Below are 16,722 nucleotides of genomic sequence, written 5' to 3' on the forward strand. Positions count from 1 at the left end.
TATATGAATAAGAACACAGGGGGGGCCGGGCGCGGTGGCTCACGCCTGTAATCCTAGCTCTCTGGGAGGCCGAGGCGGGCGGATTGCTCCAGGTCAGGAGTTCGAAACCAGCCTGAGCAAGAGCGAGACCCCCGTCTCTACTAAAAATAGAAAGAAATTAATTGGCCAACTAATATATATAGAAAAACACAGCCGGGCGTGGTGGTGCATGCCTGTAGTCCCAACTACTCGGGAGGCTGAGGCAGCAGGATTGCTTGAGCCCGGAGATTGAGGTTGCCGTGAGCTAGGCTGACGCCATGGCACTCACTCTAGCCTGGGCAGCAAAACGAGACTCTGTCTCAAAAAAAAAAAAAAAAAAAAAAAAAGAACACAGGGGGGAGGGGGGCACGGGCAACACATGTCACCTGAATACTTGTACTCCCATCATCTGCTTGAAAAGAGAGAGAAAAGAAAATGCAATCATAGAGGTAAGAGACACTTTTTAAAAATCATGAATCCGAAGAGAAAAGTAAAAGGAGGCCTGTGGAGCAGGTCTGGGTGTGACTCCGGATCCCCCAACATCAGGTGCCACCACCAAAGATTCCTGCGTGTAGCCCATAGAACCCCAAAAGCAACGGGACGAGTTCTGGTCACATACTCCCTCAAAATGACATCCTGGCCTTCTTCTGGAACTCCCTCCCCTCTCAGACTCTCAAGGTTTCCTCCAGCGTGTCGGTTCCCACAGAGCAGACCTTTGGTCTGAGACCTGACAGTCCAGATGCCACGCATGCTGCCGCGTGGCGGCGGTGTCGCGGCTTGGGACAAGAGGAGGCCCCACGGTGCGGGCTGGGGCGCCAGGCACCGCGGGCGGGCGCTGAGGGTGGGGGTGACCCCCACCCCGGGCCGCCGCCGCGCTCCCAGAAAGGGGACAGAACAAGAGGCAAAAAAAAAAAAAAAAAAAAAAAAAGCAGCAGCCTGTGGCACCCGGTATTCCCAGGCGGTCTCCCATCCAAGTACTAACCAGGCCCGACCCCGCTTAGCTTCCGAGACCAGACGAGATCGGGGGCGTTCAGGGTGGTGTGGCCCTAGACGGCGGCGGCGGAGGGCGCCCCTGCCCCGCTCAAGAAGCCGAGCCTCTCTGGGCTTCCCCGCCGCCGCCTCCCGCCCCAGGCCCCGCGCCGGGCCGGGCCGGTTGAGTTCGCCGGCCGGGTCCCGCGGGCTCCCAGGGACGGGGGTGATGGGCGGGGCGGGGCGGGGCGGGGCGGGGCGGGGCGGGGCGGGGGGCTGTCTCTCTATACACACACACACACACACTCACACTCACTCACACTCACACAAGATGCGCCTCCACGGCTGGACTCGCCAAGGTGGAGCCCTCCCAGCCCCCCTCGTCTCCTCGCCCGGCCTCCTTCACCTACCCGCTGCCCACCCCCAGCGCGTCGCTGCCTGCCGCTGACTGCGCACGCGCGGGACGCTCGCCCTTTGACCCCAGCCAGGGGCCGCCCTCCCCCACAACCCCTTTCAGCTGCGCCCCCCCCCTCGCCCTGTGGGTGGGCTGCCGCCTATTCCCCCGGGCCAGGGCTGGGGCACAGCCAGTGTATGGGGCGTCTCTCTCTGGGGATGTGTCCCATGGGTGGGGTGGGGTGGCCTGGTTTGGGGGGCGCTGAAGAAATCAGTCCCCTCCATCTCCTACCTCTGGAAAACGCCCAAGCCCGTGGAGAACTGCCGGCACCGCTTCGTGGGGGCCGGGACCCTCCTCCGTGTCCTCCTGTGGCCCAGTCCAAGGGGCCTGGGCCTGGCCGGGGCTGCATTGGACCCCGACCACCCTGGAGTGTGGACTCGCTAAAAATCGGCCATTAGATATTGGATTCCAGCTTCCTGGAGGTCATTTCACTAATGAGTGCACCGGAAAGAGTTTCCTAATCCATCTGTGAGGGTGGCAACTGAAAGAGAATTTTAAAGCTGACAGAATAGGCGAGGGAAGGCATAGGAGATTTCCACACCCAGCAAGGAAGACTTTCCCGAAATGGAAGAAAGAAACGAGCAAACAGAGACACCGGTAGCCCGCCCGGAAAAGAGTCTGCCCCTTAGAGAAAGCACCCTGACCGGGTTCACCCGTGGGTGGGTGGCGAGCTAGCGGCATTCAGAAGAGCGAGGCCCGCAGTCTGTGCGGAAGACACCTGCGCTCGGGTGTGTGTGGCGGCGCGATTCACAAGCAGCTCCAGATGTTAAACCAAGGAGAAGCCAGGGAGTTCCCAACGCCCCAGGTGTCCTCAGCCCACGACTGGCTGCTGTGGGAATGGGAAGCCCGGCTCCTTGTCTCAGAGCGGGGTTCCCAGGAGGATCAGGCTGAAGCTGGGACTTGGCCTCAAAGTGTCCCCTCGCATGGCCACCCCCTTCCCCTTCCTGCTCCTCTACTCCTGGTGCCCCTCCATCCAGGGGCCAGACCTTAAAGAGTCACCGCAAGAGAATCCTGGTCCCAAAGGAGCCTTCTGGGGGACCGGTGCTGAGAGAGGTTGTGGGCATGGCCCGCTGGGGCTCTGCCCGACCCAGGGCTGAGAGATGCCACCTCCCAGCTCTGGGTCCCTGCAGGAAGTGTTGGCAAGCACAGGGCCGGTCCTCCAAAGGCCCAGGTGCAGGGAGCCCAGGCCAAGCAGCCTGTGGAAGAAGCCACTTGCCGTGCCACCCCGGGAACAGGACTGCAGGCCCCGGCCCTTCCCACCTCCTCCTCCTCCTCCTCCTCCTCCTCCCCCCCGCCCCCCCCCCACAGGGCACAGGGCTCAGAGACACCTCAGACTCTTGCTACCCAAAGTGCAAAGGGCATCAGTTGCTCCTCCAACCCCCCAGCCCAGCAGACCACGTTGTCCAGCCAGCCCCCGGGCCTCCCTGGGGTGCCCAGCACAAAAGTGCAGACACCCACCGGACCCTCAGTCTCAGTTTTCGGAGGTTTTTGCCACTCTAAGGACCCGCAGGCCAGCTGGGCCTTCGGGCAGGACAGAGAGCCCCGGAATCCGACTTGGAGAGCTGCGTGTACGTCCCCATCAGGAGGCGGTCCCCACCTCCGCGGCTCTCCCCTTGCGGGGAGCGGCAGCCCAGCCGGCAGCCGCAGGGCCTCAGGGAAGACACCAGGCTGGGCCCCCGCGGCACAGCGGGGGCACGTCCCCCGCACTCACGCGACTTAGGGACGGCTGCTGGAGACTGCTGCGGCCACCCTGCTGCCGGGTTTCTGGAGGGCTTCCTGGAAGCAGCGTCCACACCAAGCCCTTGGAAGGCCCAGGCGACGGAGGAGCCGGTCAGGCAGGGGCCGAGGACGGTGAGAGGCCGGGCGGGAAGGAGCATGTCAGGCAGGGGCAGAGGACGGTGACAGGCCGGGCGGGGAGGAGCCGGTCAGGCGGGGGCCCAGGACAGTGACGGGCCTGGCCGGGGAGGAGCGCGTCAGGCAGGGGCAGAGGAGACGGGCTGGGTAAGGGTTAGGGTGACAGTTAGGGCACAATTCACAATCGCAAAGACGTGGAAGCGACCCGAGTGCCCATCCATCCAGGAGTGCATTAATAAAATGTGGCGCGTGGACACCACGGAGTGCCATTCGGCTGTGAGGAGCAGCGGTGAGAGGGCGCCTCTCGTGTTCTCCTGGCCAGAGCTGGAACCCGTTCCAGTAAGCCAGGTATCCCAAGAATGGACACACGAGCACCACGTGAGCGCGCTCACCAGCAAATTGGTACGAACGGATGGACGCCTAAGTGGACAGAGAGGAATCACCTTCATCGGGTGGGTGTCGGGCGGGTGGGGGGAGGGGAGGGGCATACACATCCATTAGGCATGGGGTGGGTGCGCACCGACTGGGGGATGGGCGCACTTGAAGCTCTGACCCGAGGGGGGAGGCTTGGAGAGGGCAAGGCACCCGACCTTAACATTGGTACCCCCACAATACGCTGCAACAACATGAGAGGTATATGAATAAGAACACAGGGGGGGCCGGGCGCGGTGGCTCACGCCTGTAATCCTAGCTCTCTGGGAGGCCGAGGCGGGCGGATTGCTCCAGGTCAGGAGTTCGAAACCAGCCTGAGCAAGAGCGAGACCCCCGTCTCTACTAAAAATAGAAAGAAATTAATTGGCCAACTAATATATATAGAAAAACACAGCCGGGCGTGGTGGTGCATGCCTGTAGTCCCAACTACTCGGGAGGCTGAGGCAGCAGGATTGCTTGAGCCCGGAGATTGAGGTTGCCGTGAGCTAGGCTGACGCCATGGCACTCACTCTAGCCTGGGCAGCAAAACGAGACTCTGTCTCAAAAAAAAAAAAAAAAAAAAAAAAAAGAACACGGGGGGAGGGGGGCACGGGCAACACATGTCACCTGAATACTTGTACTCCCATCATCTGCTTGAAAAGAGAGAGAAAAGAAAATGCAATCATAGAGGTAAGAGACACTTTTTAAAAATCATGAATCCGAAGAGAAAAGTAAAAGGAGGCCTGTGGAGCAGGTCTGGGTGTGACTCCGGATCCCCCAACATCAGGTGCCACCACCAAAGATTCCTGCGTGTAGCCCATAGAACCCCAAAAGCAACGGGACGAGTTCTGGTCACATACTCCCTCAAAATGACATCCTGGCCTTCTTCTGGAACTCCCTCCCCTCTCAGACTCTCAAGGTTTCCTCCAGCGTGTCGGTTCCCACAGAGCAGACCTTTGGTCTGAGACCTGACAGTCCAGATGCCACGCATGCTGCCGCGTGGCGGCGGTGTCGCGGCTTGGGACAAGAGGAGGCCCCACGGTGCGGGCTGGGGCGCCAGGCACCGCGGGCGGGCGCTGAGGGTGGGGGTGACCCCCACCCCGGGCCGCCGCCGCGCTCCCAGAAAGGGGACAGAACAAGAGGCAAAAAAAAAAAAAAAAAAAAAAAAGCAGCAGCCTGTGGCACCCGGTATTCCCAGGCGGTCTCCCATCCAAGTACTAACCAGGCCCGACCCCGCTTAGCTTCCGAGACCAGACGAGATCGGGGGCGTTCAGGGTGGTGTGGCCCTAGACGGCGGCGGCGGAGGGCGCCCCTGCCCCGCTCAAGAAGCCGAGCCTCTCTGGGCTTCCCCGCCGCCGCCTCCCGCCCCAGGCCCCGCGCCGGGCCGGGCCGGTTGAGTTCGCCGGCCGGGTCCCGCGGGCTCCCAGGGACGGGGGTGATGGGCGGGGCGGGGCGGGGCGGGGGGCTGTCTCTCTATACACACACACACACACTCACACTCACTCACACTCACACAAGATGCGCCTCCACGGCTGGACTCGCCAAGGTGGAGCCCTCCCAGCCCCCCTCGTCTCCTCGCCCGGCCTCCTTCACCTACCCGCTGCCCACCCCCAGCGCGTCGCTGCCTGCCGCTGACTGCGCACGCGCGGGACGCTCGCCCTTTGACCCCAGCCAGGGGCCGCCCTCCCCCACAACCCCTTTCAGCTGCGCCCCCCCCCTCGCCCTGTGGGTGGGCTGCCGCCTATTCCCCCGGGCCAGGGCTGGGGCACAGCCAGTGTATGGGGCGTCTCTCTCTGGGGATGTGTCCCATGGGTGGGGTGGGGTGGCCTGGTTTGGGGGGCGCTGAAGAAATCAGTCCCCTCCATCTCCTACCTCTGGAAAACGCCCAAGCCCGTGGAGAACTGCCGGCACCGCTTCGTGGGGGCCGGGACCCTCCTCCGTGTCCTCCTGTGGCCCAGTCCAAGGGGCCTGGGCCTGGCCGGGGCTGCATTGGACCCCGACCACCCTGGCGTGTGGACTCGCTAAAAATCGGCCATTAGATATTGGATTCCAGCTTCCTGGAGGTCATTTCACTAATGAGTGCACCGGAAAGAGTTTCCTAATCCATCTGTGAGGGTGGCAACTGAAAGAGAATTTTAAAGCTGACAGAATAGGCGAGGGAAGGCATAGGAGATTTCCACACCCAGCAAGGAAGACTTTCCCGAAATGGAAGAAAGAAACGAGCAAACAGAGACACCGGTAGCCCGCCCGGAAAAGAGTCTGCCCCTTAGAGAAAGCACCCTGACCGGGTTCACCCGTGGGTGGGTGGCGAGCTAGCGGCATTCAGAAGAGCGAGGCCCACAGTCTGTGCGGAAGACACCTGCGCTCGGGTGTGTGTGGCGGCGCGATTCACAAGCAGCTCCAGATGTTAAACCAAGGAGAAGCCAGGGAGTTCCCAACGCCCCAGGTGTCCTCAGCCCACGACTGGCTGCTGTGGGAATGGGAAGCCCGGCTCCTTGTCTCAGAGCGGGGTTCCCAGGAGGATCAGGCTGAAGCTGGGACTTGGCCTCAAAGTGTCCCCTCGCATGGCCACCCCCTTCCCCTTCCTGCTCCTCTACTCCTGGTGCCCCTCCATCCAGGGGCCAGACCTTAAAGAGTCACCGCAAGAGAATCCTGGTCCCAAAGGAGCCTTCTGGGGGACCGGTGCTGAGAGAGGTTGTGGGCATGGCCCGCTGGGGCTCTGCCCGACCCAGGGCTGAGAGATGCCACCTCCCAGCTCTGGGTCCCTGCAGGAAGTGTTGGCAAGCACAGGGCCGGTCCTCCAAAGGCCCAGGTGCAGGGAGCCCAGGCCAAGCAGCCTGTGGAAGAAGCCACTTGCCGTGCCACCCCGGGAACAGGACTGCAGGCCCCGGCCCTTCCCACCTCCTCCTCCTCCTCCTCCTCCTCCTCCCCCCCGCCCCCCCCCACAGGGCACAGGGCTCAGAGACACCTCAGACTCTTGCTACCCAAAGTGCAAAGGGCATCAGTTGCTCCTCCAACCCCCCCGCCCAGCAGACCACGTTGTCCAGCCAGCCCCCGGGCCTCCCTGGGGTGCCCAGCACAAAAGTGCAGACACCCACCGGACCCTCAGTCTCAGTTTTCGGAGGTTTTTGCCACTCTAAGGACCCGCAGGCCGGCTGGGCCTTCGGGCAGGACAGAGAGCCCCGGAATCCGACTTGGAGAGCTGCGTGTACGTCCCCATCAGGAGGCGGTCCCCACCTCCGCGGCTCTCCCCTTGCGGGGAGCGGCAGCCCAGCCGGCAGCCGCAGGGCCTCAGGGAAGACACCAGGCTGGGCCCCCGCGGCACAGCGGGGGCACGTCCCCCGCACTCACGCGACTTAGGGACGGCTGCTGGAGACTGCTGCGGCCACCCTGCTGCCGGGTTTCTGGAGGGCTTCCTGGAAGCAGCGTCCACACCAAGCCCTTGGAAGGCCCAGGCGACGGAGGAGCCGGTCAGGCAGGGGCCGAGGACGGTGAGAGGCCGGGCGGGAAGGAGCATGTCAGGCAGGGGCAGAGGACGGTGACAGGCCGGGCGGGGAGGAGCCGGTCAGGCGGGGGCCCAGGACAGTGACGGGCCTGGCCGGGGAGGAGCGCGTCAGGCAGGGGCAGAGGAGACGGGCTGGGTAAGGGTTAGGGTGACAGTTAGGGCACAATTCACAATCGCAAAGACGTGGAAGCGACCCGAGTGCCCATCCATCCAGGAGTGCATTAATAAAATGTGGCGCGTGGACACCACGGAGTGCCATTCGGCTGTGAGGAGCAGCGGTGAGAGGGCGCCTCTCGTGTTCTCCTGGCCAGAGCTGGAACCCGTTCCAGTAAGCCAGGTATCCCAAGAATGGACACACGAGCACCACGTGAGCGCGCTCACCAGCAAATTGGTACGAACGGATGGACGCCTAAGTGGACAGAGAGGAATCACCTTCATCGGGTGGGTGTCGGGCGGGTGGGGGGAGGGGAGGGGCATACACATCCATTAGGCATGGGGTGGGTGCGCACCGACTGGGGGATGGGCGCACTTGAAGCTCTGACCCGAGGGGGGAGGCTTGGAGAGGGCAAGGCACCCGACCTTAACATTGGTACCCCCACAATACGCTGCAACAACATGAGAGGTATATGAATAAGAACACAGGGGGGGCCGGGCGCGGTGGCTCACGCCTGTAATCCTAGCTCTCTGGGAGGCCGAGGCGGGCGGATTGCTCCAGGTCAGGAGTTCGAAACCAGCCTGAGCAAGAGCGAGACCCCCGTCTCTACTAAAAATAGAAAGAAATTAATTGGCCAACTAATATATATAGAAAAACACAGCCGGGCGTGGTGGTGCATGCCTGTAGTCCCAACTACTCGGGAGGCTGAGGCAGCAGGATTGCTTGAGCCCGGAGATTGAGGTTGCCGTGAGCTAGGCTGACGCCATGGCACTCACTCTAGCCTGGGCAGCAAAACGAGACTCTGTCTCAAAAAAAAAAAAAAAAAAAAAAAAAAAGAACACAGGGGGGAGGGGGGCACGGGCAACACATGTCACCTGAATACTTGTACTCCCATCATCTGCTTGAAAAGAGAGAGAAAAGAAAATGCAATCATAGAGGTAAGAGACACTTTTTAAAAATCATGAATCCGAAGAGAAAAGTAAAAGGAGGCCTGTGGAGCAGGTCTGGGTGTGACTCCGGATCCCCCAACATCAGGTGCCACCACCAAAGATTCCTGCGTGTAGCCCATAGAACCCCAAAAGCAACGGGACGAGTTCTGGTCACATACTCCCTCAAAATGACATCCTGGCCTTCTTCTGGAACTCCCTCCCCTCTCAGACTCTCAAGGTTTCCTCCAGCGTGTCGGTTCCCACAGAGCAGACCTTTGGTCTGAGACCTGACAGTCCAGATGCCACGCATGCTGCCGCGTGGCGGCGGTGTCGCGGCTTGGGACAAGAGGAGGCCCCACGGTGCGGGCTGGGGCGCCAGGCACCGCGGGCGGGCGCTGAGGGTGGGGGTGACCCCCACCCCGGGCCGCCGCCGCGCTCCCAGAAAGGGGACAGAACAAGAGGCAAAAAAAAAAAAAAAAAAAAAAAAGCAGCAGCCTGTGGCACCCGGTATTCCCAGGCGGTCTCCCATCCAAGTACTAACCAGGCCCGACCCCGCTTAGCTTCCGAGACCAGACGAGATCGGGGGCGTTCAGGGTGGTGTGGCCCTAGACGGCGGCGGCGGAGGGCGCCCCTGCCCCGCTCAAGAAGCCGAGCCTCTCTGGGCTTCCCCGCCGCCGCCTCCCGCCCCAGGCCCCGCGCCGGGCCGGGCCGGTTGAGTTCGCCGGCCGGGTCCCGCGGGCTCCCAGGGACGGGGGTGATGGGCGGGGCGGGGCGGGGCGGGGGGCTGTCTCTCTATACACACACACACACACTCACACTCACTCACACTCACACAAGATGCGCCTCCACGGCTGGACTCGCCAAGGTGGAGCCCTCCCAGCCCCCCTCGTCTCCTCGCCCGGCCTCCTTCACCTACCCGCTGCCCACCCCCAGCGCGTCGCTGCCTGCCGCTGACTGCGCACGCGCGGGACGCTCGCCCTTTGACCCCAGCCAGGGGCCGCCCTCCCCCACAACCCCTTTCAGCTGCGCCCCCCCCCTCGCCCTGTGGGTGGGCTGCCGCCTATTCCCCCGGGCCAGGGCTGGGGCACAGCCAGTGTATGGGGCGTCTCTCTCTGGGGATGTGTCCCATGGGTGGGGTGGGGTGGCCTGGTTTGGGGGGCGCTGAAGAAATCAGTCCCCTCCATCTCCTACCTCTGGAAAACGCCCAAGCCCGTGGAGAACTGCCGGCACCGCTTCGTGGGGGCCGGGACCCTCCTCCGTGTCCTCCTGTGGCCCAGTCCAAGGGGCCTGGGCCTGGCCGGGGCTGCATTGGACCCCGACCACCCTGGCGTGTGGACTCGCTAAAAATCGGCCATTAGATATTGGATTCCAGCTTCCTGGAGGTCATTTCACTAATGAGTGCACCGGAAAGAGTTTCCTAATCCATCTGTGAGGGTGGCAACTGAAAGAGAATTTTAAAGCTGACAGAATAGGCGAGGGAAGGCATAGGAGATTTCCACACCCAGCAAGGAAGACTTTCCCGAAATGGAAGAAAGAAACGAGCAAACAGAGACACCGGTAGCCCGCCCGGAAAAGAGTCTGCCCCTTAGAGAAAGCACCCTGACCGGGTTCACCCGTGGGTGGGTGGCGAGCTAGCGGCATTCAGAAGAGCGAGGCCCGCAGTCTGTGCGGAAGACACCTGCGCTCGGGTGTGTGTGGCGGCGCGATTCACAAGCAGCTCCAGATGTTAAACCAAGGAGAAGCCAGGGAGTTCCCAACGCCCCAGGTGTCCTCAGCCCACGACTGGCTGCTGTGGGAATGGGAAGCCCGGCTCCTTGTCTCAGAGCGGGGTTCCCAGGAGGATCAGGCTGAAGCTGGGACTTGGCCTCAAAGTGTCCCCTCGCATGGCCACCCCCTTCCCCTTCCTGCTCCTCTACTCCTGGTGCCCCTCCATCCAGGGGCCAGACCTTAAAGAGTCACCGCAAGAGAATCCTGGTCCCAAAGGAGCCTTCTGGGGGACCGGTGCTGAGAGAGGTTGTGGGCATGGCCCGCTGGGGCTCTGCCCGACCCAGGGCTGAGAGATGCCACCTCCCAGCTCTGGGTCCCTGCAGGAAGTGTTGGCAAGCACAGGGCCGGTCCTCCAAAGGCCCAGGTGCAGGGAGCCCAGGCCAAGCAGCCTGTGGAAGAAGCCACTTGCCGTGCCACCCCGGGAACAGGACTGCAGGCCCCGGCCCTTCCCACCTCCTCCTCCTCCTCCTCCTCCTCCCCCCCGCCCCCCCCCACAGGGCACAGGGCTCAGAGACACCTCAGACTCTTGCTACCCAAAGTGCAAAGGGCATCAGTTGCTCCTCCAACCCCCCCGCCCAGCAGACCACGTTGTCCAGCCAGCCCCCGGGCCTCCCTGGGGTGCCCAGCACAAAAGTGCAGACACCCACCGGACCCTCAGTCTCAGTTTTCGGAGGTTTTTGCCACTCTAAGGACCCGCAGGCCGGCTGGGCCTTCGGGCAGGACAGAGAGCCCCGGAATCCGACTTGGAGAGCTGCGTGTACGTCCCCATCAGGAGGCGGTCCCCACCTCCGTGGCTCTCCCCTTGCGGGGAGCGGCAGCCCAGCCGGCAGCCGCAGGGCCTCAGGGAAGACACCAGGCTGGGCCCCCGCGGCACAGCGGGGGCACGTCCCCCGCACTCACGCGACTTAGGGACGGCTGCTGGAGACTGCTGCGGCCACCCTGCTGCCGGGTTTCTGGAGGGCTTCCTGGAAGCAGCGTCCACACCAAGCCCTTGGAAGGCCCAGGCGACGGAGGAGCCGGTCAGGCAGGGGCCGAGGACGGTGAGAGGCCGGGCGGGAAGGAGCATGTCAGGCAGGGGCAGAGGACGGTGACAGGCCGGGCGGGGAGGAGCCGGTCAGGCGGGGGCCCAGGACAGTGACGGGCCTGGCCGGGGAGGAGCGCGTCAGGCAGGGGCAGAGGAGACGGGCTGGGTAAGGGTTAGGGTGACAGTTAGGGCACAATTCACAATCGCAAAGACGTGGAAGCGACCCGAGTGCCCATCCATCCAGGAGTGCATTAATAAAATGTGGCGCGTGGACACCACGGAGTGCCATTCGGCTGTGAGGAGCAGCGGTGAGAGGGCGCCTCTCGTGTTCTCCTGGCCAGAGCTGGAACCCGTTCCAGTAAGCCAGGTATCCCAAGAATGGACACACGAGCACCACGTGAGCGCGCTCACCAGCAAATTGGTACGAACGGATGGACGCCTAAGTGGACAGAGAGGAATCACCTTCATCGGGTGGGTGTCGGGCGGGTGGGGGGAGGGGAGGGGCATACACATCCATTAGGCATGGGGTGGGTGCGCACCGACTGGGGGATGGGCGCACTTGAAGCTCTGACCCGAGGGGGGAGGCTTGGAGAGGGCAAGGCACCCGACCTTAACATTGGTACCCCCACAATACGCTGCAACAACATGAGAGGTATATGAATAAGAACACAGGGGGGGCCGGGCGCGGTGGCTCACGCCTGTAATCCTAGCTCTCTGGGAGGCCGAGGCGGGCGGATTGCTCCAGGTCAGGAGTTCGAAACCAGCCTGAGCAAGAGCGAGACCCCCGTCTCTACTAAAAATAGAAAGAAATTAATTGGCCAACTAATATATATAGAAAAACACAGCCGGGCGTGGTGGTGCATGCCTGTAGTCCCAACTACTCGGGAGGCTGAGGCAGCAGGATTGCTTGAGCCCGGAGATTGAGGTTGCCGTGAGCTAGGCTGACGCCATGGCACTCACTCTAGCCTGGGCAGCAAAACGAGACTCTGTCTCAAAAAAAAAAAAAAAAAAAAAAAAAGAACACAGGGGGGAGGGGGGCACGGGCAACACATGTCACCTGAATACTTGTACTCCCATCATCTGCTTGAAAAGAGAGAGAAAAGAAAATGCAATCATAGAGGTAAGAGACACTTTTTAAAAATCATGAATCCGAAGAGAAAAGTAAAAGGAGGCCTGTGGAGCAGGTCTGGGTGTGACTCCGGATCCCCCAACATCAGGTGCCACCACCAAAGATTCCTGCGTGTAGCCCATAGAACCCCAAAAGCAACGGGACGAGTTCTGGTCACATACTCCCTCAAAATGACATCCTGGCCTTCTTCTGGAACTCCCTCCCCTCTCAGACTCTCAAGGTTTCCTCCAGCGTGTCGGTTCCCACAGAGCAGACCTTTGGTCTGAGACCTGACAGTCCAGATGCCACGCATGCTGCCGCGTGGCGGCGGTGTCGCGGCTTGGGACAAGAGGAGGCCCCACGGTGCGGGCTGGGGCGCCAGGCACCGCGGGCGGGCGCTGAGGGTGGGGGTGACCCCCACCCCGGGCCGCCGCCGCGCTCCCAGAAAGGGGACAGAACAAGAGGCAAAAAAAAAAAAAAAAAAAAAAAGCAGCAGCCTGTGGCACCCGGTACTCCCAGGCGGTCTCCCATCCAAGTACTAACCAGGCCCGACCCCGCTTAGCTTCCGAGACCAGACGAGATCGGGGGCGTTCAGGGTGGTGTGGCCCTAGACGGCGGTGGCGGAGGGCGCCCCTGCCCCGCTCAAGAAGCCGAGCCTCTCTGGGCTTCCCCGCCGCCGCCTCCCGCCCCAGGCCCCGCGCCGGGCCGGGCCGGTTGAGTTCGCCGGCCGGGTCCCGCGGGCTCCCAGGGACGGGGGTGATGGGCGGGGCGGGGCGGGGCGGGGCGGGGCGGGGGGCTGTCTCTCTATACACACACACACACACTCACACTCACTCACACTCACACAAGATGCGCCTCCACGGCTGGACTCGCCAAGGTGGAGCCCTCCCAGCCCCCCTCGTCTCCTCGCCCGGCCTCCTTCACCTACCCGCTGCCCACCCCCAGCGCGTCGCTGCCTGCCGCTGACTGCGCACGCGCGGGACGCTCGTCCTTTGACCCCAGCCAGGGGCCGCCCTCCCCCACAACCCCTTTCAGCTGCGCCCCCCCCCTCGCCCTGTGGGTGGGCTGCCGCCTATTCCCCCGGGCCAGGGCTGGGGCACAGCCAGTGTATGGGGCGTCTCTCTCTGGGGATGTGTCCCATGGGTGGGGTGGGGTGGCCTGGTTTGGGGGGCGCTGAAGAAATCAGTCCCCTCCATCTCCTACCTCTGGAAAACGCCCAAGCCCGTGGAGAACTGCCGGCACCGCTTCGTGGGGGCCGGGACCCTCCTCCGTGTCCTCCTGTGGCCCAGTCCAAGGGGCCTGGGCCTGGCCGGGGCTGCATTGGACCCCGACCACCCTGGCGTGTGGACTCGCTAAAAATCGGCCATTAGATATTGGATTCCAGCTTCCTGGAGGTCATTTCACTAATGAGTGCACCGGAAAGAGTTTCCTAATCCATCTGTGAGGGTGGCAACTGAAAGAGAATTTTAAAGCTGACAGAATAGGCGAGGGAAGGCATAGGAGATTTCCACACCCAGCAAGGAAGACTTTCCCGAAATGGAAGAAAGAAACGAGCAAACAGAGACACCGGTAGCCCGCCCGGAAAAGAGTCTGCCCCTTAGAGAAAGCACCCTGACCGGGTTCACCCGTGGGTGGGTGGCGAGCTAGCGGCATTCAGAAGAGCGAGGCCCGCAGTCTGTGCGGAAGACACCTGCGCTCGGGTGTGTGTGGCGGCGCGATTCACAAGCAGCTCCAGATGTTAAACCAAGGAGAAGCCAGGGAGTTCCCAACGCCCCAGGTGTCCTCAGCCCACGACTGGCTGCTGTGGGAATGGGAAGCCCGGCTCCTTGTCTCAGAGCGGGGTTCCCAGGAGGATCAGGCTGAAGCTGGGACTTGGCCTCAAAGTGTCCCCTCGCATGGCCACCCCCTTCCCCTTCCTGCTCCTCTACTCCTGGTGCCCCTCCATCCAGGGGCCAGACCTTAAAGAGTCACCGCAAGAGAATCCTGGTCCCAAAGGAGCCTTCTGGGGGACCGGTGCTGAGAGAGGTTGTGGGCATGGCCCGCTGGGGCTCTGCCCGACCCAGGGCTGAGAGATGCCACCTCCCAGCTCTGGGTCCCTGCAGGAAGTGTTGGCAAGCACAGGGCCGGTCCTCCAAAGGCCCAGGTGCAGGGAGCCCAGGCCAAGCAGCCTGTGGAAGAAGCCACTTGCCGTGCCACCCCGGGAACAGGACTGCAGGCCCCGGCCCTTCCCACCTCCTCCTCCTCCTCCTCCTCCTCCTCCCCCCCGCCCCCCCCCACAGGGCACAGGGCTCAGAGACACCTCAGACTCTTGCTACCCAAAGTGCAAAGGGCATCAGTTGCTCCTCCAACCCCCCCGCCCAGCAGACCACGTTGTCCAGCCAGCCCCCGGGCCTCCCTGGGGTGCCCAGCACAAAAGTGCAGACACCCACCGGACCCTCAGTCTCAGTTTTCGGAGGTTTTTGCCACTCTAAGGACCCGCAGGCCGGCTGGGCCTTCGGGCAGGACAGAGAGCCCCGGAATCCGACTTGGAGAGCTGCGTGTACGTCCCCATCAGGAGGCGGTCCCCACCTCCGCGGCTCTCCCCTTGCGGGGAGCGGCAGCCCAGCCGGCAGCCGCAGGGCCTCAGGGAAGACACCAGGCTGGGCCCCCGCGGCACAGCGGGGGCACGTCCCCCGCACTCACGCGACTTAGGGACGGCTGCTGGAGACTGCTGCGGCCACCCTGCTGCCGGGTTTCTGGAGGGCTTCCTGGAAGCAGCGTCCACACCAAGCCCTTGGAAGGCCCAGGCGACGGAGGAGCCGGTCAGGCAGGGGCCGAGGACGGTGAGAGGCCGGGCGGGAAGGAGCATGTCAGGCAGGGGCAGAGGACGGTGACAGGCCGGGCGGGGAGGAGCCGGTCAGGCGGGGGCCCAGGACAGTGACGGGCCTGGCCGGGGAGGAGCGCGTCAGGCAGGGGCAGAGGAGACGGGCTGGGTAAGGGTTAGGGTGACAGTTAGGGCACAATTCACAATCGCAAAGACGTGGAAGCGACCCGAGTGCCCATCCATCCAGGAGTGCATTAATAAAATGTGGCGCGTGGACACCACGGAGTGCCATTCGGCTGTGAGGAGCAGCGGTGAGAGGGCGCCTCTCGTGTTCTCCTGGCCAGAGCTGGAACCCGTTCCAGTAAGCCAGGTATCCCAAGAATGGACACACGAGCACCACGTGAGCGCGCTCACCAGCAAATTGGTACGAACGGATGGACGCCTAAGTGGACAGAGAGGAATCACCTTCATCGGGTGGGTGTCGGGCGGGTGGGGGGAGGGGAGGGGCATACACATCCATTAGGCATGGGGTGGGTGCGCACCGACTGGGGGATGGGCGCACTTGAAGCTCTGACCCGAGGGGGGAGGCTTGGAGAGGGCAAGGCACCCGACCTTAACATTGGTACCCCCACAATACGCTGCAACAACATGAGAGGTATATGAATAAGAACACAGGGGGGGCCGGGCGCGGTGGCTCACGCCTGTAATCCTAGCTCTCTGGGAGGCCGAGGCGGGCGGATTGCTCCAGGTCAGGAGTTCGAAACCAGCCTGAGCAAGAGCGAGACCCCCGTCTCTACTAAAAATAGAAAGAAATTAATTGGCCAACTAATATATATAGAAAAACACAGCCGGGCGTGGTGGTGCATGCCTGTAGTCCCAACTACTCGGGAGGCTGAGGCAGCAGGATTGCTTGAGCCCGGAGATTGAGGTTGCCGTGAGCTAGGCTGACGCCATGGCACTCACTCTAGCCTGGGCAGCAAAACGAGACTCTGTCTCAAAAAAAAAAAAAAAAAAAAAAAAAAGAACACAGGGGGGAGGGGGGCACGGGCAACACATGTCACCTGAATACTTGTACTCCCATCATCTGCTTGAAAAGAGAGAGAAAAGAAAATGCAATCATAGAGGTAAGAGACACTTTTTAAAAATCATGAATCCGAAGAGAAAAGTAAAAGGAGGCCTGTGGAGCAGGTCTGGGTGTGACTCCGGATCCCCCAACATCAGGTGCCACCACCAAAGATTCCTGCGTGTAGCCCATAGAACCCCAAAAGCAACGGGACGAGTTCTGGTCACATACTCCCTCAAAATGACATCCTGGCCTTCTTCTGGAACTCCCTCCCCTCTCAGACTCTCAAGGTTTCCTCCAGCGTGTCGGTTCCCACAGAGCAGACCTTTGGTCTGAGACCTGACAGTCCAGATGCCACGCATGCTGCCGCGTGGCGGCGGTGTCGCGGCTTGGGACAAGAGGAGGCCCCACGGTGCGGGCTGGGGCGCCAGGCACCGCGGGCGGGCGCTGAGGGTGGGGGTGACCCCCACCCCGGGCCGCCGCCGCGCTCCCAGAAAGGGGACAGAACAAGAGGCAAAAAAAAAAAAAAAAAAAAAAAAGCAGCAGCCTGTGGCACCCGGTATTCCCAGGCGGTCTCCCATCCAAGTACTAACCAGGCCCGACCCCGCTTAGCTTCCGAGACCAGACGAGATCGGGGGCGTTCAGGGTGGTGTGGCCCTAGAC

The 16,722-nt window shown here is 62.4% G+C and overlaps 4 non-coding genes and 1 pseudogene across 4 annotated transcripts; all 5 read right to left on the bottom strand.

Moving 5' to 3' along the window:
• Positions 1 to 951: 951 nt before the first annotated feature.
• LOC142867848 (5S ribosomal RNA) lies at positions 952 to 1,070 on the bottom strand. The gene has a single exon (XR_012917180.1). It is a non-coding gene; the product is annotated as a 5S ribosomal RNA (ribosomal RNA).
• Positions 1,071 to 4,879: 3,809 nt separating this feature from the next.
• On the bottom strand, positions 4,880 to 4,998 carry LOC142867849 (5S ribosomal RNA). Its single transcript, XR_012917181.1, has one exon. It is a non-coding gene; the product is annotated as a 5S ribosomal RNA (ribosomal RNA).
• Positions 4,999 to 8,786: 3,788 nt separating this feature from the next.
• Positions 8,787 to 8,905, bottom strand: LOC142867850 (5S ribosomal RNA). The gene has a single exon (XR_012917182.1). It is a non-coding gene; the product is annotated as a 5S ribosomal RNA (ribosomal RNA).
• A 3,782-nt stretch (positions 8,906 to 12,687) lies between these two features.
• Positions 12,688 to 12,806, bottom strand: LOC142867800 (uncharacterized; annotated as a pseudogene).
• A 3,797-nt stretch (positions 12,807 to 16,603) lies between these two features.
• Positions 16,604 to 16,722, bottom strand: LOC142867852 (5S ribosomal RNA). The gene has a single exon (XR_012917184.1). It is a non-coding gene; the product is annotated as a 5S ribosomal RNA (ribosomal RNA).

The sequence above is a fragment of the Microcebus murinus genome, unplaced genomic scaffold (assembly GCF_040939455.1).
Source record: "Microcebus murinus isolate Inina unplaced genomic scaffold, M.murinus_Inina_mat1.0 scaf020_hap2_Mmur4.0, whole genome shotgun sequence".
NCBI classification, from domain to species: domain Eukaryota; kingdom Metazoa; phylum Chordata; class Mammalia; order Primates; family Cheirogaleidae; genus Microcebus; species Microcebus murinus.